General features: G+C 49.1%; 1 protein-coding gene and 1 pseudogene across 2 annotated transcripts in view; both read right to left on the reverse strand.

Moving 5' to 3' along the window:
• Positions 1-27,209, reverse strand: part of DAPK2 (death associated protein kinase 2) — a 191,919-nt gene that overhangs the window by 126,188 nt on the left and 38,522 nt on the right. The gene's annotated exons all lie outside the window — the stretch shown is intronic.
• LOC134937630 (5S ribosomal RNA) lies at positions 12,307-12,424 on the reverse strand (annotated as a pseudogene).

The following is a 27,209-nucleotide window of genomic DNA, read 5'->3' on the forward strand; positions in this document are numbered from 1 at the left end:
ATTAGGTAAGGGCTTTTATAGGATAAAGCCGCCAATTCTGAGACACGCCTGGCTGAAGCCAGGGCCAACAGCATTACCACTTTCCATGTGAGATATTTTAAGTCCACAGTGGTGAGTGGTTCAAACCAATGTGATTTTAGGAACCCCAAAACTACATTGAGATCCCAAGGTGCCACTGGAGGCACAAAAGGAGGCTGTATATGCAGTACCCCCTTGACAAACGTCTGAACTTCAGGAACTGAAGCCAGTTCTTTCTGGAAGAAAATCGACAGGGACGAAATTTGAACCTTAATGGACCCCAATTTTAGGCCCATAGACACTCCTGTTTACAGGAAATGCAGGAATCGACCTAGTTGAAATTCCTCCATCGGGGCCTTACTGGCCTCGCACCACGCAACATATTTTCGCCAAATGCGGTGATAATGCTTTGCGGTTACATCCTTCCTGGCTTGACCAGGGTAGGGATGACTTCATCCGGAATGCCTTTTTCCTTCAGGATCCGGCGTTCAACCGCCCTGCCGTCAAACGCAGCCGCGGTAAGTCTAGGAATAGACAGGGTCCTTGCTGGAGCAGGTCCCTTCTTAGAGGTAGAGGCCACGGGTCCTCCGTGAGCATCTCTTGAAGTTCCGGGTACCAAGTCCTTCTTGGCCAATCCGGAGCCACGAGTATAGTTCTTACTCCCCTCCGTCTTATAATTCTCAGTACTTTTGGTATGAGAGGAAGAGGAGGGAACACATACACTGACTGGTACACCCACGGTGTTACCAGAGCGTCCACAGCTATTGCCTGAGGGTCCCTTGACCTGGCGCAATACCTGTCCAATTTTTTGTTTAGGCGGGACGCCATCATGTCCACCTTTGGTTTTTCCCAATGGTTTACAATCATGTGGAAGACTTCTGGGTGAAGTCCCCACTCTCCCGGGTGGAGGTCGTGCCTGCTGAGGAAGTCTGCTTCCCAGTTGTCCACTCCCGGAATGAACACTGCTGACAGTGCTATCACATGATTTTCCGCCCAGCGAAAAATCCTTGCAGCTTCTGCCATTGCCCTCCTGCCTCTTGTGCCGCCCTGTCTGTTTACGTGGGCGACTGCCGTGATATTGTCCGACTGGATCAGCACCGGCTGACCTTGAAGCAGAGGTATTGCTTGGCTTAGGGCATTGTAAATGGCCCTTATCTCCAAAATATTTATGTGAAGTGATTGTCACGATCCGGGTATCTGGACGCCATTACTTACCCTTCAGATGCCTCCTAAGGCGGGCTCAGCGTTCCAGGACCAGATTCCGCTGTTCCTGAGTTTCCACATGCAGAGTGTCAGAGTGGTGTTTTCATCAGCCGCGGCCTCCGCTGTGCCCGCGTGGTTAAATGTGCATCTATCAGCCTGGCGTCTCCTGTCTCCGGTGGCCGGCGCCGCCATTACTGTTTCCCAGACCACATGGATTACAAACCAAACTTCCCTCCAAGTGTCTGCATGGGCGCAGCCATCTTGGATTCTGTCATCTGATCATTTCCACCAATCTGCTGTTTGTATTGTTGATTTGCATAATTGCCTAGCCAACCCCTTCCTTGCTGCAGGTATAAGTAAGCTGTGCCTGAGCAAGGAAGACGTCAGTGCTTTGGTTGTCAAACCTAGTTCCTGTTTGTCTCTCTTCTATGATTGTCTTCCAGGTTCCAGCTCCTGTCTCAAGACTTCCACCATAGAGACCCGCACCAGCATTCCACCTGCGGTGTAGCCTGACTCTCCAATCCATTGTGGATTCATCTGTTTCCAGCTACAACACTACCTGCTTCCAGCCTCAGCTTCCAGCAGAATACAGCTTCCCTTAAAGGGCCGGTGTCCTTTCTACACTTTACCACTCTCCACCGGAATTATTATTTCTCCGCTCTCAAGTTCTACATTTCAGTTCACATTTCATCGCTCCCAAAGTTCATTTATTATTTAACTGGTTCCAGCCAGTATCCACTCCGTGCTAACAACAGTCTGGTTCCAGCCAGTATCCACAGCAGCTGTTTTACCTTCAGCAACCCAGCTCTTCCTGGAACACCAGCTGGTACAATCCTGGGTTATCTCCATTGCTACAGCCGGGCCTGGTAAGGACTTTCCATCTAGAAGATCATAAGAACTATCTCACACTACCAGTGCCCTGTGGCTCCTGCCATGCTGTAGTACTCAGGAACTGTATTTATTCTTTGCTGACTTTTACGTTTTCTTTTATTGCTGCTGTGATGCGGAGTTGTCATAATAAACATCATTGACTTTTATCTAAGTTGTCGTGGTCACGCCTTCGGGCAGTTATTATCCATGTTACTTACATGTCCAGGGGTCTGATACAACCTCCCAGGTTCCGGTACATCTCAGCCCCTACAACTGAGGCTGCCTCCCGTCAGCTCAGGCCCTCAGTTGTGACAGTAAGCACTGACCTAATGAATCCAGCCGGAGACCAGGATCAAGCGGCTAGGCCGATGCAAGAACTGGCAGCCCGACTAGAACATCAGGAGGCTGCACAGGGCCACATCATCCGCTGTCTCCAGGATCTCTCTACTCGGCTGGATGGGATTCAGACCACTCTCCGTGGATCAGGCGCGTCTGGTACGTCAACCACAGTGACTCCAGCTATAACCCCACCCACCTTACCCATTCCTGCTCCACGTCTTCATCTTCCAACGCCAGCAAAATTTGACGGATCTCCAAGATTCTGCAGGGGATTTCTCAACCAGTGTGAGATTCAGTTTGAGCTACAACCTGGCAATTTCCCCAGTGACCGTACAAAAATTGCCTACATTATTTCTCTTCTCAGTGGCTCAGCCCTCGATTGGGCATCACCGTTATGGGAGAGGTCCGACACCCTGCTATCTTCTTACACTGCATTCGTGTCAACATTCAGGCGCATCTTCGACGAGCCAGGCCGGGTAACTTCAGCTTCGTCTGAGATTCTCCGTTTACGCCAGGGATCACGTACTGTAGGACAATATCTTATACAGTTCCAGATCCTGGCATCCGAACTGGCATGGAACGACGAGGCCCTGTATGCTGCATTCTGGCATGGTTTATCCGAGCGTATTAAAGATGAGTTAGCTACCAGAGACTTACCCTCCAAGTTAGATGAGTTAATCTCACTTTGTACGAAAGTTGACTTACGTTTCAGAGAGAGAGCAACTGAGCGTGGAAGATCATCTGCTCCAAAATCTTCTGCTCCTCCTCCTCGCCAACTGTCACCAACTAAAGATGAACCCATGCAAATTGGCCGTTCCCGTTTAACTCCTGCTGAGCGCCGAAGACGTCTCTCCGAGTTTCTCTGTTTGTACTGTGCAGCTCCGTCTCACACCATTAATGCCTGTCCCAAACGTCCGGGAAACTCCAAATCCTAGCTCGCCAAGGAGAGGGCCGGCTAGGAGTAATGATCTCCTCTCCATCTCCTCAAGATTGTAACCTCCCAGTCTCGCTTCAAGTTGCTCAACGTTATCAGAACGTCATTGCCCTCCTGGATTCCGGAGCAGCTGGGAACTTTATTACCGAAGCCTATGTTAAACGGTGGTCCCTACCCACCGAGAGACTTCCTTCGTCCTTTTCCTTAACTGCTGTGGATGGCAGTAAAATTTTTGATACAGTTATTTCTCTAAGGACTCTACCAGTTCGTCTGAGAGTGGGAGTTCTTCATTCCGAACTTATTTCACTTTTAGTGATTCCAAGAGCCACACATCCTGTGGTCCTGGGCCTTCCATGGCTCCGTCTTCACAATCCTACAATTGATTGGACGACTACGCAAATCCTGGCATGGGGTTCCTCCTGTACTAAGACATGTTTGTTTAAAGTGTTGCCTGTCTGTTCCTCCTCCCCCAGGTCGTCTGATGTTCCACCTCCTCCATATCAAGATTTCACGGATGTGTTCAGTAAAGCTTCTGCTGATATCCTTCCCCCTCATAGAGAATGGGACTGCCCGATTGATCTCGTTCCAGGGAAGGTTCCACCTCGAGGCCGAACTTATCCGTTGTCTCTCCCCGAGACGCATTCTATGGAGGAATACATAAAAGAGAACCTAGCAAAGGGGTTCATTCGACCTTCTTCTTCTCCAGCCGGCGCAGGCTTCTTTTTTGTAAAGAAGAAAGATGGTGGTCTGCGGCCGTGCATCGACTACAGAGGTTTGAACGACATTACCATCAAGAACCGCTATCCTTTACCCCTGATTACTGAGCTCTTTGACAGAGTTAGCGGAGCTACCATCTTTACAAAGCTGGACCTGAGAGGTGCATACAATCTCATCCGGATCCGTGAGGGTGACGAGTGGAAGACCGCATTTAACACCCGTGACGGACATTATGAGTACCTCGTCATGCCCTTCGGATTGAGCAATGCTCCAGCTGTCTTCCAGCATTTCGTCAATGAGATCTTCAGAGACATTCTATACCGTCATGTCGTGGTCTATCTAGATGATATCCTCATTTTTGCCAACAATTTAGAGGAACATCGTTTCTGGGTAAAGGAGGTTCTGTCCCGTCTCCGTGTCAATCATCTTTACTGCAAATTAGAGAAATGCGTCTTTGAAGTCAAGTCCATTCCGTTTCTAGGGTACATTGTGTCCGGTTCCGGACTAGAGATGGATCCTGAGAAACTACAAGCAATCCAGAATTGGCCAGTACCCTTAACCCTCAAAGGGGTCCAGAGGTTCTTAGGGTTCGCCAATTATTACCGAAAGTTTATACGAGACTTTTCCACCATTGTGGCGCCTATTACTGCTTTCACCAAGAAGGGTGCTAACCCGTCCAAGTGGTCTGAAGAAGCCATGCAAGCTTTTCATCTTTTAAAACAGAGGTTCATCTCTGCACCTGTCCTGAAACAGCCTGACGTCGACTCTCCTTTCATCTTAGAGGTGGATGCCTCCTCCGTTGGAGTAGGAGCGGTGTTATCTCAGAGGGCTAAAGATGGTCATTTACATCCTTGCAGTTTCTTCTCACGGAAGTTCTCCCCAGCGGAGCGCAACTATGCCATTGGCGACCAGGAGTTGCTAGCCATCAAGCTCGCTCTAGAGGAGTGGAGATATCTGTTGGAGGGAGCTTCTCATTCAATCACCATCCTTACAGACCACAAGAACCTTCTATATCTAAAAGGCGCACAATGTCTCAACCCTCGTCAGGCCAGATGGGCACTTTTCTTTTCCAGGTTCGACTTTAAACTCCAGTTCTGTCCGGGCTCTCAGAATCGCAAGGCCGATGCCCTTTCCCGCTCATGGGAGCAAGAAAATGAGTCAGAGTCTTCAGACAAGCATCCTATTATAAATCCGTTGGCATTCTCCACGGTAGGGATGGACTCTACGCCCCCATCAGGGAAAAGTTTTGTGAAGCCGACACTAAGGAAGAAGCTCATGCATTGGGCCCATGCTTCCCGTTTTGCCGGACATACAGGTATCCAAAAAACCCTGGAGTTTATCTCTAGGTCCTATTGGTGGCCAACTCTGAAAAAGGACGTTTTGGAGTTTATTGCATCTTGCCCAAAGTGTGCTCAACATAAAGTATCCCGCCAGTCGCCTGCGGGGCAACTGGTTCCACTATCTGTTCCCCGTCGACCATGGACCCATTTGTCGATGGATTTTATTACAGATTTGCCCATGTGCAACAAGTTCAATACCATCTGGGTGGTAGTTGACCGGTTCACCAAGATGGCACACTTCATTCCTCTCACCGGTCTTCCGTCAGCTTCCAAGTTGGCTCAAGTATTCATACAAGAGATCTTCCGACTCCACGGTCTTCCAGAAGAAATTATCTCAGATCGAGGAGTTCAATTCACAGCCAAATTCTGGCGAAGTTTATGTCAAGTCCTCCAAGTCAAGTTAAAGTTTTCCACGGCTTACCATCCTCAGACCAATGGTCAAACTGAGAGGGTGAATCAGGACTTGGAGGCCTTCCTCCGCATCTATGTGTCCTCCTCTCAAGATGACTGGGTTCAATTACTTCCCTGGGCCGAGTTCTGTCATAACAACCAGTATCATTCTTCATCTTCTTCAACACCATTCTTCACCAACTTTGGATTCCACCCTAAAGTCCCTGAGTTCCAACCGCTTCCAGCAACTTCTGTTCCCGCAGTGGATATCACCTTGCATCAGTTTGCCAATATCTGGAAGAGCGTACGATCAGCTCTGCTCAAGGCATCGTTCAGGTACAAGAAGTTTGCGGATAAGAAGCGTCGAGCAGTTCCTGCTCTCAAGGTGGGTGATCGGGTATGGTTATCCACGAAGAATTTGAGGTTAAGAGTTCCCAGTATGAAGTTTGCACCTCGCTACATCGGTCCTTTTAAAATTGATCAAGTCATCAATCCTGTTGCTTACAGACTCCAGTTACCTCCCTTCTTAAAAATACCCAGGACATTCCATGTTTCCCTGTTGAAACCGCTAATCTTGAATCGGTTTCATTCCTCACTTCCACCAACTCCGAAAGTCCAAACTCAACGAGGCGTTGAGTATGAAGTGGCCAAGATCCTGGACTCACGTCACCGTTACGGTCAACTTCAGTATCTCATTGACTGGAAGGGCTATGGTCCTGAAGAACGCTCTTGGACCAATGCCTCTGACGTCCATGCTCCTGCCTTGGTCCGAAATTTCCACGCAAAGTTTCCTTTAAAGCCTAAGAAGTGTCCTGGGGCCACTCCTAAAGGGGGGGGTGCTGTCACGATCCGGGTATCTGGACGCCATTACTTACCCTTCAGATGCCTCCTAAGGCGGGCTCAGCGTTCCAGGACCAGATTCCGCTGTTCCTGAGTTTCCACATGCAGAGTGTCAGAGTGGTGTTTTCATCAGCCGCGGCCTCCGCTGTGCCCGCGTGGTTAAATGTGCATCTATCAGCCTGGCGTCTCCTGTCTCCGGTGGCCGGCGCCGCCATTACTGTTTCCCAGACCACATGGATTACAAACCAAACTTCCCTCCAAGTGTCTGCATGGGCGCAGCCATCTTGGATTCTGTCATCTGATCATTTCCACCAATCTGCTGTTTGTATTGTTGATTTGCATAATTGCCTAGCCAACCCCTTCCTTGCTGCAGGTATAAGTAAGCTGTGCCTGAGCAAGGAAGACGTCAGTGCTTTGGTTGTCAAACCTAGTTCCTGTTTGTCTCTCTTCTATGATTGTCTTCCAGGTTCCAGCTCCTGTCTCAAGACTTCCACCATAGAGACCCGCACCAGCATTCCACCTGCGGTGTAGCCTGACTCTCCAATCCATTGTGGATTCATCTGTTTCCAGCTACAACACTACCTGCTTCCAGCCTCAGCTTCCAGCAGAATACAGCTTCCCTTAAAGGGCCGGTGTCCTTTCTACACTTTACCACTCTCCACCGGAATTATTATTTCTCCGCTCTCAAGTTCTACATTTCAGTTCACATTTCATCGCTCCCAAAGTTCATTTATTATTTAACTGGTTCCAGCCAGTATCCACTCCGTGCTAACAACAGTCTGGTTCCAGCCAGTATCCACAGCAGCTGTTTTACCTTCAGCAACCCAGCTCTTCCTGGAACACCAGCTGGTACAATCCTGGGTTATCTCCATTGCTACAGCCGGGCCTGGTAAGGACTTTCCATCTAGAAGATCATAAGAACTATCTCACACTACCAGTGCCCTGTGGCTCCTGCCATGCTGTAGTACTCAGGAACTGTATTTATTCTTTGCTGACTTTTACGTTTTCTTTTATTGCTGCTGTGATGCGGAGTTGTCATAATAAACATCATTGACTTTTATCTAAGTTGTCGTGGTCACGCCTTCGGGCAGTTATTATCCATGTTACTTACATGTCCAGGGGTCTGATACAACCTCCCAGGTTCCGGTACATCTCAGCCCCTACAACTGAGGCTGCCTCCCGTCAGCTCAGGCCCTCAGTTGTGACAGTGATGTCTCCAGGCTTGACCACAAGCCCTGGAAATTTTTTCCCTGTGTGACTGCTCCCCAGCCTCTCAGGCTGGCATCCGTGGTCACCAGGACCCAGTCCTGAATGCCGAATCTGCGGCCCTCTAGAAGATGAGCACTCTGCAACCACCACAGGAGAGACACCCTTGTCTTTGGTGACAGGGTTATCCGCTGATGCATCTGAAGATGCGATCCGGACCATTTGTCCAGCAGGTCCCACTGGAAAGTTCTTGCGTGGAATCTGCCGAATGGAATTTCTTCGTAGGAAGCCACCATTTTTCCCAGGACCCTTGTGCACTGATGCACTGACACTTGGCCTGGTTTTAGGAGGTTTCTGACTAGTTCGGATAACCCCCTGGCTTTCTCCTCCGGGAGAAAACACCTTTTTCCGGACTGTGTCCAGGATCATCCCTAGGAATAGAAGGCGTGTCGTCGGGATCAGCTGCGATTTTGGAATATTGAGAATCCAACCGTGCTGCCGCAGCACTATCTGAGATAGTGCTACCCCGACTTCCAACTGTTCCCTGGATCTTGCCCTTATCAGGAGATCGTCCAAGTAAGGGATAACTAAAACTCCCTTCTTTCGAAGGAGTATCATCATTTCGGCCATTACCTTGGTAAAGACCCGGGGTGCCGTGGACAATCCAATCGGCAGCGTCTGAAACTGATAGTGACAGTTCTGTACCACAAACCTGAGGTACCCTTGGAGAAGGGTAAATTGGGACATGTAGGTAAGCATCTTTGATGTCCAGAGAGACCATATAGTCCCCTTCTTCCAGGTTTGCAATCACTGCTCTGAGTGACTCCATCTTGAATTTGAACCTTTGTATGTAAGTGTTCAAGGATTTTAGATTTAAAAATGGTCTCACCGAGCCGTCCGGCTTCGGTACCACAATAGTGTGGAATAGTACCCCTTTCCCTGTTGCAGGAGGGGTACCTTGATTATCACCTGCTGGGAATACAGCCTGTGAATGGCTTGCAATACTGTCTCCCTGTCTGAGGGAGACGTCGGTAAAGCAGACTTTATGAAACGGCGAGGGGGAGACGTCTCGAATTTCTTGAGACGGGCCCCCACCGTGCCTGAGACCGCTTGTAAAGCCCCAGCGTCATGCTGAGGACTTTGCGGAGGCGGGAGAGGGCTTTTGTTCCTGGGAATTGACTGTTTGCTGCAGCCTTTTTCCACTCCCTCTGCCACGGGGCAGAAATGAGGCGCCTTTTGCCCGCTTGTCCTTATGGGGCCGAAAGGACTGCGCCTTCTTAGGTTGAGAAGCTACCTGGGGTAAAAATGTGGATTTTCCAGTGGCCACCAGGTCTGTTAGACCTACCCCAAATAACTCCTCCCTTTTATAAGGCGATACTTCCATATGCCTTTTGGAATCATCATCACCTGACCACTGTCTTGTCCATAACCCTCTTCTGGCAGAAATGGACAGCGCACTTACTCTTGATGCCAGTCGGCAAATATCCCTCCGTGCATCACGCATATATAGAAATGCATCTTTTAAATGCTCTATAGTTAGTAATATACTGTCCCTATCTAGGGTATCAATATTGTCAGTCAGGGAATCCGACCAAGCCACCCCAGCACTGCACATCCAGGCTGAGGCGATTGCTGGTCGCAGTATCACACCCGTGTGAGTGTATATACATTTTAGGATATTTTACTGCTTTCTGTCAGCAGGTTCCTTAAGGGCGGCCGTATCCGGGGACGGTAGTGCCACCTGTTTAGACAAGCGTGTGAGCGCTTTATTCACCCTAAGGGGTGTTTCCCAACGTGCCCTATCCTCTGGCGGGAAGGGGTATGATGCTAATAACTTTTTAGGAATTAACAGTTTTTATCGGGGGAAACCCACGCATCATCACACACTTCATTTAATTCCTCAGATGCAGGAAAAACTACAAGCAGTTTTTTCTCACCCAACCTAATACCCTTTTTAGTGGTACTGGTATTATCAGAAATGTGTAAAAACATTTTCCATAGCCTCAATCATGTAACGTGTGGCCCTACTGGAAGTCACATTCGTCTCTTAATCGTCGACACTGGAGTCAGTATCCGTGTCGGCGTCTGTATCTGCCATCTGCGGTAACGGGCGTTTTAGAGCCCCAGATGGCTTTTGAGACACCTGGACAGGCACAGGCTGAGTCGCCGGCTGTCTCATGTCATCAATCTTTTGTAAAGAGCTGACACTGTCACATAATTCCTTCCATAAACTCATCCACTCAGGTGTCGACTCCCTAGGGGGTGACATCTCTGTTACAGGCAATTGCTCCGCCTCCACCTCATTTTCCTCCTCATACATGTCGACACAACGTACCGACACACAGCACACACACAGGGAATGCTCTGATAGAGGACAGGACCCCACTAGCCCTTTGGGGAGACAGAGGGAGGGTATGCCAGCACACACCAGAGCGCTATATATATATATATATACAGGGATAACCTTATATAAGTGTTTTTCCCCTTATAGCTGCTGTATTGTTATACTGCGCCTAATTAGTGCCCCCCTCTCTTTTTTAACCCCTTTCTGTAGTGTAGTAACTGCAGGGGAGAGCCAGGGAGCTTCCCTCCAACGGAGCTGTGAGAGAAAATGGCGCCAGTGTGCTGAGGAGATAGGCTCCACCCCCTTCTCGGCGGCCTTTTCTCCCGTTTTTCTGTGGAATCTGGCAGGGGTTAAAATTCATCCATATAGCCCTGGGGGCTATATGTGATGTATTTTCGCCAGCCAAGGTGTTTTTATTGCTGCTCAGGGCGCCCCCCCCTAGCGCCCTGCACCCTCAGTGACCAAAGTGTGAAGTGTGCTGAGGAGCAATGGCGCACAGCTGCAGTGCTGTGCGCTACCTTGGTGAAGACAGGATGTCTTCTGCCGCCGATTTTTCCGGACCTCTTCTTGCTTCTGGCTCTGTAAGGGGGCCGGCGGCGCGGCTCTGGGACCGAGCTCCGAGGCTGGGCCTGTGTTCGGTCCCTCTGGAGCTAATGGTGTCCAGTAGCCTAAGAAGCCCAATCCACTCTGCACGCAGGTGAGTTCGCTTCTTCTCCCCTTAGTCCCTCGATGCAGTGAGCCTGTTGCCAGCAGGTCTCACTGAAAATAAAAAACCTAAAACTAAACTTTCACTAAGAAGCTCAGGAGAGCCCCTAGTGTGCACCCTTCTCGGCCGGGCATAAAAATCTAACTGAGGCTTGGAGGAGGGTCATAGGGGGAGGAGCCAGTGCACACCAGGTAGTCCTAAAGCTTTACTTTTGTGCCCAGTCTCCTGCGGAGCCGCTATTCCCCATGGTCCTTACGGAGTTCCCAGCATCCACTAGGACGTCAGAGAAATGTCCATTGTAAACAATACCTGGATACACATTAGTTAGAACAGGTATACATTCCCACATTATGACTAATGTACCTCTGACAAACCACATCAGAATGCAGGTTTTTCGACACGGGTCATTATAAAAGTACGATTTCAGCCATTCCTGAATAAAATCATTATATATCAAATCATATCATAATCATCATGTGCATTAACCCATTCACACTTCTTTATAAGCCTAGAACATAGGCTAGGCTAGAAACACTTGACGATGCACATAAGGGCTCATCATTTTAACAGATAAATGTATGACTTTACTACCCTGGGGAATGACTATGTTCATTAACAATACCACTACAGTATATATAATAAAAGCATTATTCTGGTTTAAATAGTTTTTCAGGGGAATTACAGTCATACTGCATAAATTACATCTGTCAAACAGTTTTTATGTGAACCGCACCTCATACAGAGACAAAGGTCATTATCACGTGGGCGTACATGATGTTGGTATGTTTTGCTCAAGCAAAAACAGATTAAAGAAGACTCTTGTTTGGGTGCACTCTTGTTCAAATTATATTGATAATATTAAAACATAACGTTTATTATGCCTTAAAATAAGTTCAGTATCCACTCATTCTCCCCATGGAGTTAAAGAAAGGAAAAAGACGGAAAAAAACAAACAAACACCACAAATGTATTCTTGGAGGAAAATTGTTTGTATGTTCTGGTTTAGTCTATCCCAATATAGACTGGCATAGGGATGTAGGTACAGTCATCATACATCTGATCTTATGCCATACCAGTACAAGCAATGCTTGTTTTAATGGGACCTGAGTAGGTCATGCACAAATAGGTACCAATTACAACGGGAGTATTTGTCTCATATATCTATTGTCACATCCCATCCTCTAATGTTTAAAGTGCTCTGTCGACACATATGCTTAACTTACTATAGGAATGTTGATCAGCACACAAACCCTGGTGGGTGTGCCTAGTGTCACTGGAATTACCAAATTATTGATTCCTAATTGGTTCCTGCCTGAAAAAATCAGGGTAGGTCAAGGTTGGAAGGAAGAAGCAGTGGTGATCCTGCTGTTGGTATTGAGTTTTGAAAAGAAACAACCTCAAATTACTACACTGGGTATTCTCTGAGGGTCACCCCACAGATACTGACCCAGCCCATCACCGTTTTGCTTCCAAGATCGGACGAGATTGGGCTCTAGCGGTGAGGTATGATAGTAACACGTAGATGAGGTGTTTCACTCACCAATGAGAGTGCACCTAATCAGTAGATTGAAGAAAAAGTGTGGATCTGCTGTCTATGTTAGACCCAGGATTGCTCCTAGGAATCGTAGATGAGAGTCCACGAAATAGAATGAGAGATGAAATCTCAAATGAGAGAAGAAGAAGATAATAATGCAATAATGGAGCACAATTTCACATATATATATTGTATTCGATGTGTGTTTACGGTATCCCTAAACAAATTCAATGTGGATATACCCTTTCATAGGGGATATTTTGTACACACACGATCTCAATTTAAACAGCATGTCTGTCACGAACCTCGGGCAGCGGCGACCGCGCTTGTCCCTGCGGGTGGCCTGGTCTGCCCGGCGCCTCTCTTCCCCTGTCAGTCTCCGGCTTCAGCGGCGGGTCGGCGCTGCTCTCCGGCGGCTTCCCGGAAGCAAGGGCGCCGCCATCACAAGCAAGGGCAAGGAGGCGGAGCAGGTCTGACGTCACCTGCCTGCTCCGCCAATCAGGCTAGGGCGGGGAATTTAAAATCAGATACCAGGCAGAGATCCGATGCCTGAGTATCTTCGTTTCTCCTGTGGAAGCTATGATCCAGAGCTCCCTCGTCCCTGCAAGCATCCTGTGCTTCCAAGCATCCTGTCCCTGCAAGCATCCTGTGCTTCCAAGCATCCTGTCCCTGCAAGCATCCTGTGCTTCCAAGCATCCTGTCCCTGCAAGCATCCTGTGCTTCCAAGCATCCTGTGCCTACAAGCATCCTGTGCTTCCAAGCATCCTGTGCCTACAAGCAACCTGTGCTTCCAAGCATCCTGTGCCTACAAGCAACCTGTGCTTCCAAGCATCCTGTGCCTACAAGCACCTCCGTGCCTCCAGTTACCTCCGTGTCTCCAAGCACCTCGTGCCTCCAAGCACCTCCGTGCCTCCAAGCACCTCCGTGCCTCCAAGCACCTCGTGCCTCCAAGCACCTCGTGCCTCCAAGCACCTCCGCGCCTCAAGCACCTCCGTGCCTCCAGTTACCTCCGTGCCTCCAGTTACCTCCGTGCCTCCAGTTACCTCCGTGCCTCCAAGCACCTCCGTGCCTCCAAGCACCTCGTGCCTCCAAGCACCCCGTGCCTCCAAGCACCTCCGCGCCTCAAAGCACCTCCGTGCCTCCAGTTACCTCCGTGTCTCCAAGCACCTCGTGCCTCCAAGCACCTCGTCCCTCCAAACACCTCGGTGTCTCCAAACACCTCCGTGCCTCCAAGCACCTCCGTGCCTCCAAACACCTCCGTGCCTCCAAGGGTCTCCCAGCACTCCCTGTACTCCCAGTACCTCAGTGCCTTCAATACCACAGTGTCTCCAATATCTCAGTACCCCAGCCTTCATTATTTCTACAAGTCTTGTCTTACAGGAGACCTACAAGAATTCCTCTGGGCCTCCCGCCTGCCGTCTTAGTTCTGCATGAGGAAGACCTACATCCGGCCATCTCTACTACGACCCAGTGGCGGTTCCTCTTCCCGGTCATCGGAAGAAGCCCCGAGTCCACAACACTCCCAAACCAGGTCAGTGATAGTATACTCAGGCCTCATGGACTCGGGGGATCGGAACACGGACTCTAGTGCCATCCAGAACCTGGCTTCTCGAGTGCAAAGTCAGGAAGCAGCACAAGGTCAGGTGATGCAGTACCTCCAGCAGTTGTCCGGGCGTCTGGATCAGATTCAGGCGTCTCTGGCCTCAGTAATTCCGGCTCCTGTTCCAGCAGTCGCACCAGTTGCCGTTGCCAGCAATGTTCAACCATCGGCCGGTGTCACTCCACGCCTTCAGTTGCCTACTCCGTCCCGCTATAATGGGAATCCCAAAAATTGTCGTGGTTTCTTGAACCAGTGCGAGGTACATTTCGAGCTACTTGCACACAACTTTCCTACAGACCGGTCCAAGGTAGCATATATTATTTCTCTGTTGGAAGGTTCTGCTTTGGATTGGGTGTCTCCATTATGGGAACGATCTGATCCCATGGTTTCCAACTACACCAACTTCATCTCGTCCTTTCGAAGGATTTTCGACGAGCCCGGCAGAATGACCACTGCTTCTTCCGATTTGCTCCGTGTTCGGCAGGGCGCCCGTTCCGTGGGCCAGTACGTGGTTCATTTCCAGACCATTGCTTCCGAACTACGCTGGAATAATGATGCCCTGAGAGCTGCCTTCTGGAACGGTCTTTCCGACCGGCTGAAAGACGAGCTGGTTACTAGAGATCTGCCGGATCCATTAGAAGATTTGATTTCCCTTTGCGTCAAGGTGGATCTTCGGATGCAGGAGCGTGGAAGAGAACGTAACCGTTCGGATCGTTCCAGGTTCCGGAATCCTACTCCTAGGCCGGTGGCCTCACCTAGCTCAGATGAGCCCATGCAAATTAACCGCTCCCGACTGTCTCCGGAAGAACGACAGCGTCGTCGTGAGGGTAAACTCTGCCTTTACTGTGGAGCCGCAGATCATTTTCTTAAATCTTGTAAAGTCCGTCCGGGAAACGGGCAGACCTAGCTTGTTCCGGAGGAGTCAAGCTGGGAGTTACGACAAAAGCTTCTCCAACTTCGGACTGCTTGCTTCCAGTAACTCTAGTCTCCAATTCAGTCTCCAGGTCTTGTGAAGCCCTATTGGATTCCGGAGCTGCAGGGAACTTCGTTTCTTCCTTCTGTGCCCAAAGTTTGGGTTTAAAGTTACGGCCTATCGAGCGGCCAATTTCACTGACGGCTATCAACGGGACTAGAATTTCCAAAGGTCTCATAATGTGGCGCACGGGGCCAGTTAAGCTGCGGGTCGGGGCTCTACATCAGGAAGATTTGGAACTCTTGGTAATCCCAGAAATGCCCCATGATCTGGTTCTTGGAATGCCTTGGCTGAAAAGTCATAACCCCCACATCGATTGGAAGTCGTCACAAATTCTGTCCTGGAGTTCCTTTTGTCACACTAATTGTCTTACTCCTGTTTGTCCGCTCCGTGTTACCTCCAAAACGGATGAAGAGCACATTCCGGAGGCATATCAAGGGTACAAGGACGTATTTTCGGAACAAGCTGCTGACCTGTTACCACCTCACAGGCCTTGGGACTGCCCTATTGACCTTGTCCCAGGGAAGACGCCACCTCGTGGTCGCACATATCCTCTGTCTCTTCCCGAGACTCAAGCCATGTCGGAGTATATTAAGTCCAATATGCTCAAGGGATTCATTCGCCCCTCTTCCTCCCCTGCTGGTGCAGGCTTCTTTTTCGTGAAGAAAAAGGACGGGGGGTTGAGACCATGCATCGACTACCGCGGCCTAAACGACATTACTATTAAGAATAAATACCCCTTGCCACTAATCACAGAGTTATTTGATAGGGTTCGTGGTGCCCGCATTTTTTCAAAACTCGACTTGAGAGGAGCTTATAATCTTATACGCATCCGAGAGGGGGATGAATGGAAGACTGCCTTTAATACCCGAGATGGGCATTACGAATACTTGGTGATGCCGTTTGGTCTTAGTAATGCTCCCGCGGTTTTCCAGGGATTCGTCAACGAAATCTTTCGTGATATGCTGTATCAGAGCGTTGTGGTATATCTGGACGACATACTGATTTTTTCCAAGAATCTTGTCGAACACAGGACTCAAGTCAAAGAGGTGCTACACCGTTTACAAGAGAATCATCTCTACGCCAAGCTTTCCAAATGTACCTTTGAAGTAACATCTATTCCGTTCCTCGGTTATGTCATCTCGGGGACGGAGCTTCGCATGGATCCGGAAAAGTTGTCGGCCATTCGTGATTGGACTCAGCCTCTTTCCCTGAAAGCAATACAAAGGTTCCTGGGCTTTGCGAACTACTACAGGAAATTCATTAAAGGTTTCTCCACCATTGTTGCACCCATTACTGCCCTGACGAGAAAGGGTTCTAATCCTAGTTTGTGGCCTCCGGAAGCCATTGTAGCTTTTTCTCGCTTAAAGTTAGCTTTCACAACGGCTCCAGTTCTCCAACAACCAAATTTCGAGGAACCCTTCTTCTTAGAAGTTGATGCATCTTCAGTCGGGGTGGGGGCTGTCCTCTCCCAGCATTCCTCTGATAAGAAATTACATCCGTGTGGCTTCCACTCTCGTAAATTCTCTCCAGCCGAACGAAATTACTCTATTGGAGACCAGGAACTCTTGGCAATCAAATCTGCCTTGGAAGAATGGAGATATCTTCTAGAAGGGGCTAAACATGTGTTTACCATCTACACGGATCACAAGAATTTACTGTACATCAAATCCGCACAATGTTTGAATCCTCGCCAGGCGAGATGGGCACTTTTCTTTTCCCGATTCTCGTTCATTATCAAGTACCGTGCCGGGACTCTCAATATTAAAGCAGATGCGCTTTCCCGTTCACAGGTTCCCACAGACGAGGATGAACCTCCGGAGCGGGGTTTAATTCTGAATCCAGTTTCTGTCTCTGCTGCTTTAACTACTCCAGCTCCTCCTCCTGGAAGAATGTCCGTACCAGCTAGATTCCGCCCAGGAATACTACGGTGGGTCCATAACTCCAAGTTTTCCGGTCATCCCGGCGCTCAGAAGATGTACAAGTTTCTGCAAAGGTCTTACTGGTGGAACACCATGAGGAAGGATGTACAAGATTGCGTTAATTCATGTCCCCAATGTACACAACATAAATCTCCTCGTCTGCCTCCTGCAGGGTTACTTCGTCCTCTGCCTATCCCTGTGAGACCCTGGACTCACATTTCCATGGACTTCATCACTGACTTGCCCTGTTCCAAGGGTTGCAACACCGTTTGGGTTATCGTTGACCGTTTTTCGAAGATGGCACACTTTGTGCCCTTGACTGGTCTTCCGACAGCACCGAAACTGGCTCTATTGTTTATCCGAGAACATTTTCGTTTGCATGGGTTGCCACAAGAGATTGTTTCTGACCGTGGAGTACAGTTCACCGCCAGGTTTTGGAAAGCCCTTTGTTCAACTCTACACATTAAACTTAAGTTTTCGTCGGCTTATCATCCCCAAACAAATGGACAAACGGAACGAGTCAATCAAGATCTAGAGACTTTTCTTCGGTTGTATCTCTCTCCTTCACAGGACAACTGGGTGGAGTTGTTGCCTTGGGCGGAGTTTGCCCATAACCATTTGTTTCATTCTTCCACTGGGGAATCACCATTTTTCGTCAACTACGGGTTCCATCCCCGTGTTCCGGAATTTCCAAGCCTTCCGATAATAGAGGTTCCTGCTGTAGCGTCCACTCTACGACACTTTGGACAAATTTGGAGAAAGGTTCATGCTAATCTTAAGCAGGTTTCTGTTCGGTACAAGTTCTTTGCAGATAAGAAACGGCAAGCCGCACCTCAATATAAAGTTGGGGACAGGGTATGGCTGTCCACACGGAATCTCCGGTTGAAGGTGCCCACCATGAAATTCGCTCCAAGGTTCATCGGTCCTTACCCTGTGCTACAAGTCTTAAATCCTGTGGTCTGTAAACTGGGTTTGCCTGCCCATCTTCGCATACCTAACGCCTTCCATGTTTCTCTACTCCGTCCCCTCATACTGAATCGATTCCACTCAGCACTCCCAAGGCCAACGTCCGTAGTGGCAGAAGCTGGAGCGGAGTTTGAAATCAAAGCTATTCTGGACTCTCGTTATCTTCATAAAAAATTACAGTACTTGGTGGACTGGAAGGGTTATGGACCTGAGGAGAGAAGTTGGATTGGGGCTACTGAAGTAACGGCTCCTCGTCTGATTCGGATCTTCCACTCCAGACATCCGACTAAGCCCGGGAAGTGTCCAGGGGCCACTCCTGGAGGAGGGGGTACTGTCACGAACCTCGGGCAGCGGCGACCGCGCTTGTCCCTGCGGGTGGCCTGGTCTGCCCGGCGCCTCTCTTCCCCTGTCAGTCTCCGGCTTCAGCGGCGGGTCGGCGCTGCTCTCCGGCGGCTTCCCGGAAGCAAGGGCGCCGCCATCACAAGCAAGGGCAAGGAGGCGGAGCAGGTCTGACGTCACCTGCCTGCTCCGCCAATCAGGCTAGGGCGGGGAATTTAAAATCAGATACCAGGCAGAGATCCGATGCCTGAGTATCTTCGTTTCTCCTGTGGAAGCTATGATCCAGAGCTCCCTCGTCCCTGCAAGCATCCTGTGCTTCCAAGCATCCTGTCCCTGCAAGCATCCTGTGCTTCCAAGCATCCTGTCCCTGCAAGCATCCTGTGCTTCCAAGCATCCTGTCCCTGCAAGCATCCTGTGCTTCCAAGCATCCTGTGCCTACAAGCATCCTGTGCTTCCAAGCATCCTGTGCCTACAAGCAACCTGTGCTTCCAAGCATCCTGTGCCTACAAGCAACCTGTGCTTCCAAGCATCCTGTGCCTACAAGCACCTCCGTGCCTCCAGTTACCTCCGTGTCTCCAAGCACCTCGTGCCTCCAAGCACCTCCGTGCCTCCAAGCACCTCCGTGCCTCCAAGCACCTCGTGCCTCCAAGCACCTCGTGCCTCCAAGCACCTCCGCGCCTCAAGCACCTCCGTGCCTCCAGTTACCTCCGTGCCTCCAGTTACCTCCGTGCCTCCAGTTACCTCCGTGCCTCCAAGCACCTCCGTGCCTCCAAGCACCTCGTGCCTCCAAGCACCCCGTGCCTCCAAGCACCTCCGCGCCTCAAAGCACCTCCGTGCCTCCAGTTACCTCCGTGTCTCCAAGCACCTCGTGCCTCCAAGCACCTCGTCCCTCCAAACACCTCGGTGTCTCCAAACACCTCCGTGCCTCCAAGCACCTCCGTGCCTCCAAACACCTCCGTGCCTCCAAGGGTCTCCCAGCACTCCCTGTACTCCCAGTACCTCAGTGCCTTCAATACCACAGTGTCTCCAATATCTCAGTACCCCAGCCTTCATTATTTCTACAAGTCTTGTCTTACAGGAGACCTACAAGAATTCCTCTGGGCCTCCCGCCTGCCGTCTTAGTTCTGCATGAGGAAGACCTACATCCGGCCATCTCTACTACGACCCAGTGGCGGTTCCTCTTCCCGGTCATCGGAAGAAGCCCCGAGTCCACAACACTCCCAAACCAGGTCAGTGATAATGTCAAGCTATATAAAACAGAGAGTCTCAATCCAAATGTATGCGGGAATATATGAAAATCACAGTAACATATCAATCAATTTTTGCACAAATGTATCATAGCTGGAGCTGTCATCTCCAGTATTTAGCATCACATGAGATAGTAATACATGGTAGTTAAGCTGTTTTAAACAGATCTCATTTAAATGTGCAAATGCAAAATTATCTCCATGATCTGGAAAAACATTTTTCACATATATGACTAGAGATGTGCACCGGAAATTTTTCGGGTTTTGTGTTTTGGTTTTGGGTTCGGTTCCGCGGCCGTGTTTTGGGTTCGAACGCGTTTTGGCAAAACCTCACCGAATTTTTTTTGTTGGATTCGGGTGTGTTTTGGATTCGGGTGTTTTTTTCAAAAAACCCTAAAAAACAGCTTAAATCATAGAATTTGGGGGTCATTTTGATCCCAAAGTATTATTAACCTCAATAACCATAATTTCCACTCATTTTCAGTCTATTCTGAACACCTCACACCTCACAATATTATTTTTAGTCCTAAAATTTGCACCGAGGTCGCTGGATGACTAAGCTCAGCGACCCAAGTGGCCGACACAAACACCTGGCCCATCTAGGAGTGGCACTGCAGTGTCACGCAGGATGGCCCTTCCAAAAAACACTCCCCAAACAGCACATGACGCAAAGAAAAATGAAAGAAAAAAGAGGTGCAAGATGGAATTGTCCTTGGGCCCTCCCACCCACCCTTATGTTGTATAAACAGGACATGCACACTTTAACCAACCCATCATTTCAGTGACAGGGTCTGCCACACGACTGTGACTGAAATGACGGGTTGGTTTGGACCCCCACCAAAAAAGAAGCAATTAATCTCTCCTTGCACAAACTGGCTCTACAGAGGCAAGATGTCCACCTCATCATCATCCTCCGATTCATCACCGTGTACATCCCCCTCCTCACAGATTATCAATTCGTCCCCACTGGAATCCACCATCACAGCTCCCTGTGTACTTTGTGGAGGCAATTGCTGCTGGTGAATGTCTCCACGGAGGAATTGATTATAATTCATTTTAATGAACATCATCTTCTCCACATTTTCTGGAAGTAACCTCGTACGCCGATTGCTGACAAGGTGAGCGGCGGCACTAAACACTCTTTCGGAGTACACACTTGTGGGAGGGCAACTTAGGTAGAATAAAGCCAGTTTGTGCAAGGGCCTCCAAATTGCCTCTTTTTCCTGCCAGTATACGTACGGACTGTCTGACGTGCCTACTTGGATGCGGTCACTCATATAATCCTCCACCATTCTTTCAATGGTGAGAGAATCATATGCAGTGACAGTAGACGACATGTCCGTAATCGTTGGCAGGTCCTTCAGTCCGGACCAAATGTCAGCATCAGCAGTCGCTCCAGACTGCCCTGCATCACCGCCAGCGGGTGGGCTCGGAATTCTGAGCCTTTTCCTCGCACCCCCAGTTGCGGGAGAATGTGAAGGAGGAGATGTTGACAGGTCGCGTTCCGCTTGACTTGACAATTTTCTCACCAGCAGTTCTTTGAACCCCTGCAGACTTGTGTCTGCCGGAAAGAGAGATACAACGTAGGTTTTAAATCTAGGATCGAGCACGGTGGCCAAAATGTAGTGCTCTGATTTCAACAGATTGACCACCCGTGAATCCTTGTTAAGCGAATTAAGGGCTCCATCCACAAGTCCCACATGCCTAGCGGAATCGCTCTGTGTTAGCTCCTCCTTCAATGTCTCCAGCTTCTTCTGCAAAAGCCTGATGAGGGGAATGACCTGACTCAGGCTGGCAGTGTCTGAACTGACTTCACGTGTGGCAAGTTCAAAAGGTTGCAGAACCTTGCACAACGTTGAAATCATTCTCCACTGCGCTTGAGACAGGTGCATTCCACCTCCTATATCGTGGTCAGTTGTATAGGCTTGAATGGCCTTTTGCTGCTCCTCCAACCTCTGAAGCATATAGAGGGTTGAATTCCACCTCGTTACCACTTCTTGCTTCAGATGATGGCAGGGCAGGTTCAGGCGTTTTTGGTGTTGCTCCAGTCTTCTGTACGTGGTGCCTGTACGCCGAAAGTGTCCCGCAATTCTTCTGGCCACCGACAGCATCTCTTGCACGCCCCTGTCGTTTTTTAAATAATTCTGCACCACCAAATTCAAGGTATGTGCAAAACATGGGACGTGCTGGAATTTGCCCAGATTTAATGCACACACAATATTGCTGGCGTTGTCCGATGCCACAAATCCACAGGAGAGTCCAATTGGGGTAAGCCATTCTGCGATGATCTTCCTCAGTTGCCGTAAGAGGTTTTCAGCTGTGTGCGTATTCTGGAAAGCGGTGATACAAAGCGTAGCCTGCCTAGGAAAGAGTTGGCGTTTGCGAGATGCTGCTACTGGTGCCGCCGCTGCTGTTCTTGCGGCGGGAGTCAATACATCTACCCAGTGAGCTGTCACAGTCATATAGTCCTGAGTCTGCCCTGCTCCACTTGTCCACATGTCCGTGGTTAAGTGGACATTGGGTACAACTGCATTTTTTAGGACACTGGTGAGTCTTTTTCTGAGGTCTGTGTACATTTTCGGTATCGCCTGCCTAGAGAAATGGAACCTAGATGGTATTTGGTACCGGGGACACAGTACCTCAAACAAGTCTATAGTTGGCTCTGCAGTAATGATGGATACCGGAACCACGTTTCTCACCGCCCAGGATACCAAGGCCTCAGTTATCCGCTTTGCAGCAGGATGACTGCTGTGATATTTCATCTTCCTCGCAAAGGACTGTTGGACAGTCAATTGCTTGGTGGAAGTAGTAAAAGTGGTCTTACGACTTCCCCTCTGGGATGACCATCGACTCCCAGCAGCAACAACAGCAGCGCCAGCAGCAGTAGGCGTTACACTCAAGGATGCATCGGAGGAATCCCAGGCAGGAGAGGACTCGTCAGAATTGCCAGTGACATGGCCTGCAGGACTATTGGCATTCCTGGGGAAGGAGGAAATTGACACTGAGGGAGTTGGTGGGGTGGTTTGCGTGAGCTTGGTTACAAGAGGAAGGGATTTACTGGTCAGTGGACTGCTTCCGCTGTCGCCCAAAGTTTTTGAACTTGTCACTGACTTATGATGAATGCGCTGCAGGTGACGTATAAGGGAGGATGTTCCGAGGTGGTTAACGTCCTTACCCCTACTTATTACAGCTCGACAAAGGCAACACACGGCTTGACACCTGTTGTCTGCATTTCTGTTGAAATACTTCCACACCGAAGAGCTGATTTTTTTGGTATTTTCACCAGGCATGTCAATGGCCATATTCCTCCCACGGACAACAGGTGTCTCCCCGGGTGCCTGACTTAAACAAACCACCTCACCATCAGAATCCTCCTTGTCAATTTCCTCCCCAGCGCCAGCAACACCCATATCCTCCTCATCCTGGTGTACTTCAACACTGACATCTTCAATCTGACTATCAGGAACTGGACTGCGGGTGCTCCTTCCAGCACTTGCAGGGGGCGTGCAAATGGTGGAAGGCGCATGCTCTTCACGTCCAGTGTTGGGAAGGTCAGGCATCGCAACCGACACAATTGGACTCTCCTTGTGGATTTGTGATTTCGAAGAACGCACAGTTCTTTGCTGTGCTTTTGCCAGCTTAAGTCTTTTCATTTTTCTAGCGAGAGGCTGAGTGCTTCCATCCTCATGTGAAGCTGAACCACTAGCCATGAACATAGGCCAGGGCCTCAGCCGTTCCTTGCCACTCCGTGTGGTAAATGGCATATTGGCAAGTTTACGCTTCTCCTCCGACGATTTTATTTTAGATTTTTGAGTCCTTTTTTTACTGATATTTTGGGGTATATGCAATAGCGGGCGAATTCGCGGCAATTATCGCCGTTTTTTCAATTCGACCAAATTCGCCAGGTGAATTCCGGAAGGTGGCTTCCGGAATTCACCATATGCAATGAAAAACGGATTCGCCAGAGTCGCGGGCGAAAATCGGCCGATTTGGCGGATTTTGCCGCGATTTTAAAAAACGGGAAAAAACGGGGAAAAACCCGGAAAAAAAATGGCGTGGGGTCCCCCCTCCAAAGCATAACCAGCCTCGGGCTCATCGAGCTGGTCCTGGTTCTAAAAATGCAGGGGAAAAATCGGCCAGGGATCCCCCGTATTTTTAAAACCAGCACCGGGCTCTGCGCCTGATGCTGGTGCCAAAAATACGGGGGACAAAAAGAGTAGGGGTCCCCCGTATTTTTAACACCAGCATCGGGCTCCACTAGCTGGACAGATAATGCCACAGCCGGGGGTCACTTTTATGCCGTGCCCTGCGGCCGTGGCATCAAATATCCAACTAGTCACCCCTGGCCGGGGTACCCTGGGGGAGTGGGGACCCCTTCAATCAAGGGGTCCCCCCCCCAGCCACCCAAGGGCCAGGGGTGAAGCCCGAGGCTGTCCCCCCCCATCCAATGGGCTGCGGATGGGGGGGCTGATAGCCTTTGTGATAAAAAAAAAGATATTGTTTTTTCCATTAGTACTACAAGTCCCAGCAAGCCTCCCCCGCAAGCTGGTACTTGGAGAACCACAAGTACCAGCATGCGGGAGAAAAACGGGCCCGCTTGTACCTGTAGTACTACTGGGAAAAAAATACCCAAATAAAAACAGGACACACACACCTTGATAGTAAAACTTTATTTCATACGCCGACACACACATACTTACCTGTGTTGACACGCCGACTGCAACGATCTCCGACGATCCGAGGGTACCTGTCAAAAAATTATACTCACCTTCCAGCGTCCAGAGGTCCAGGTCCAGAGGTAAATCCACGTACTTTGTAAAAAAACAAACCGAACACGATCCACCGGACTAATGAAAGGGGTCCAATGTTTTCACATTAGACTCCTTTCCCCGAATGCCGGGACATCACGTGACTCCTGTCACTGATGTCCCTTCAGCCAATCAGGAAGCGCTACTGCCGTGGCGCTCACCTGATTGGCTGGACGCCGTCTGTACTCTGACAGCGCCTCGCAAAGCCGCTCCATTACTTTCAATGGTGGGAACTTTGCGGCTAGCGGTGGGGTCACCCGCCGGTCAGCCGCTGACCGGCGGGTGACCTCACCGCTAGCCGCTAAGTTCCCACCATTGAATATAATGGAGGGAGCTGTGCGATGCGCTGTCACAGCGATCAGCCAATCAGGTGAGCGCAACGAAGTTGCGCTTCCTGATTGGCTTAGAGACCTGTCAGTGACAGCTGTCACTGACAGGTCTCAATCGTGGAAAGGTGTCCCATGTGTCAGCATGGGACCCCTTTCAGTCCGTTCTGGAGCGGGTATTTGCGTTTTCTTTTTTTGCCAAGTACGTGGATTTATCTCTGGACCCTGAGGTGAGTATATTGAACTTTGCTTTTCAGGTATCCGTGGATTCTACATGGAGAAGAGGACCGATGTCGGCGTGTGAACATAGGTAAGTATGTGTGTGTCGGTAGTGTGAAATAAAGTTTTACTGTCGACGGTGTGTGTGTCCTGTTTTTATTTGGGTATTTTTTTCCCAGTAGTACTACAGGTACCAGCGGGCCCGCTTTTCTCCCGCATGCTGGTACTTGTGGTTCTCCAAGTACCAGCTTGCGGGGGAGGCTTGCTGGGACTTGTAGTACTAATGGAAAAAACAATATCTTTTTTTTATCACAAAGGCTATCAGCCCCCCCATCCGCAGCCCATTGGATGGGGGGGACAGCCTCGGGCTTCACCCCTGGCCCTTGGGTGGCTGGGGGGGGGGGACCCCTTGATTGAAGGGGTCCCCACTCCCCCAGGGTACCCCGGCCAGGGGTGACTAGTTGGATATTTGATGCCACGGCCGCAGGGCACGGCATAAAAGTGACCCCCGGCTGTGGCATTATCTGTCCAGCTAGTGGAGCCCGATGCTGGTGTTAAAAATACGGGGGACCCCTACTCTTTTTGTCCCCCGTATTTTTGGCACCAGCACCAGGCGCAGAGCCCGGTGCTGGTTTTAAAAATACGGGGGATCCCCTGTCAATTTTTCCCCCGCATTTTTAGAACCAGGACCAGCTCAATGAGCCCGAGGCTGGTTATGCTTTGGAGGGGGGACCCCACGCCATTTTTTTTTCTGATTTTACCGTTCCAGCAATAAAAAAAAAAAAAAAAATAATATTTTAAAAAATATATAAATAATATTTGTGCCTCCCCCCAAAAAAAAAAAAGTACCTAATCCCTTCTAATATAAATAGATCTGCTATTCCCCCCAAAAAAAACACCAAAAAAAACATGTTTAAAATTTTTTTATTTGTTTTCACCCTCCAAAGTGTGGCGGATTGAAAATGACGAATTTGCTGTCTAAAAGCACTGCTGTCGAATTTCCAAACTTGAATTGAATATGCTTTGGTCGAATTGCAGCACTTGTATCATTGCAGAAAAGTCGAATTTGCAAAAAGTCGAATTTCAAAAAGTCGAATTTTGAAAGTCCGTTTTTTGGTCGGAAAGCACTGCATTGCATAGGCGAATTTTTTTTTTTGGTCGAAAATGACCCGAAATTCGCCAATTTCGGGAATTCGACCACAATTGCATATACCCCATTGTGTTTTGGATTTTACATGCTCTGTACTATGACATTGGGCATCGGCCTTGGCAGACGACGTTGATGGAATTTTATCGTCTCGGCCATGACTAGTGGCAGCAGCTTCAGTACGAGGTGGAAGTGGATCTTGATCTATCCCTATTTTTGGAACCTCAACATTTTTGTTCTCCATATTTTAATAGGCACAACTAAAAGGCACCTCAGGTAAACAATGGAGATGGATGGATACTAGTATACTTATGGATGACGAGTGACTGACGACACAGAGGTAGCTACAGCCGTGGACTACCGTACTGCGTCTGCTAGTATAGAGATGATAATGATATAAAAAATATATATATATCACTACTGCAGGTATATATAATATAATGACGGACCTGCTGGACACTGTCAGCAGACGCCTACTACTAGTATGAAGAAGATAGAAAAAAAAACCCCACCACAGGTAGGTATACAATTATGGACGAGCACTGACGACACAGAGGTAGCTACAGCCGTGGACTACCATACTGCGTCTGCTAGTATAGAGATGATAATGATATAAAAAATATATATATATCACTACTGCAGGTATATATAATATAATGACGGACCTGCTGGACACTGTCAGCAGACTCCTACTACTAGTATGAAGAAGATAGAAAAAAAACCCCCACCACAGGTAGGTATACAATTATGGACGAGCACTGACGACACAGAGGTAGCTACAGCCGTGGACTACCGTACTGCGTCTGCTAGTATAGAGATGATAATGATATAAAAAATATATATATATCACTACTGCAGTTATATATAATATAATGACGGACCTGCTGGACACTGTCAGCAGACTCCTAAACTACTAGTATGAAGAAGATAGAAAAAAAAACCCCACCACAGGTAGGTATACAATTATGGACGAGCACTGATGACACAGAGGTAACTACAGCCGTGGACTACCGTACTGCGTCTGCTAGTATAGAGATGATAATGATATAAAAGATATATATATATCACTACTGCAGGTATATATAATATAATGACGGACCTGCTGGACACTGTCAGCAGACTCCTACTACTAGTATGAAGAAGATAGAAAAAAAAAACCACCACAGGTAGGTATACAATTATGGACGAGCACTGACGACACAGAGGTAGCTACAGCCGTGG

This window comes from Pseudophryne corroboree, chromosome 6, assembly GCF_028390025.1.
Source record: "Pseudophryne corroboree isolate aPseCor3 chromosome 6, aPseCor3.hap2, whole genome shotgun sequence".
Taxonomy (NCBI): Eukaryota; Metazoa; Chordata; class Amphibia; order Anura; family Myobatrachidae; genus Pseudophryne; species Pseudophryne corroboree.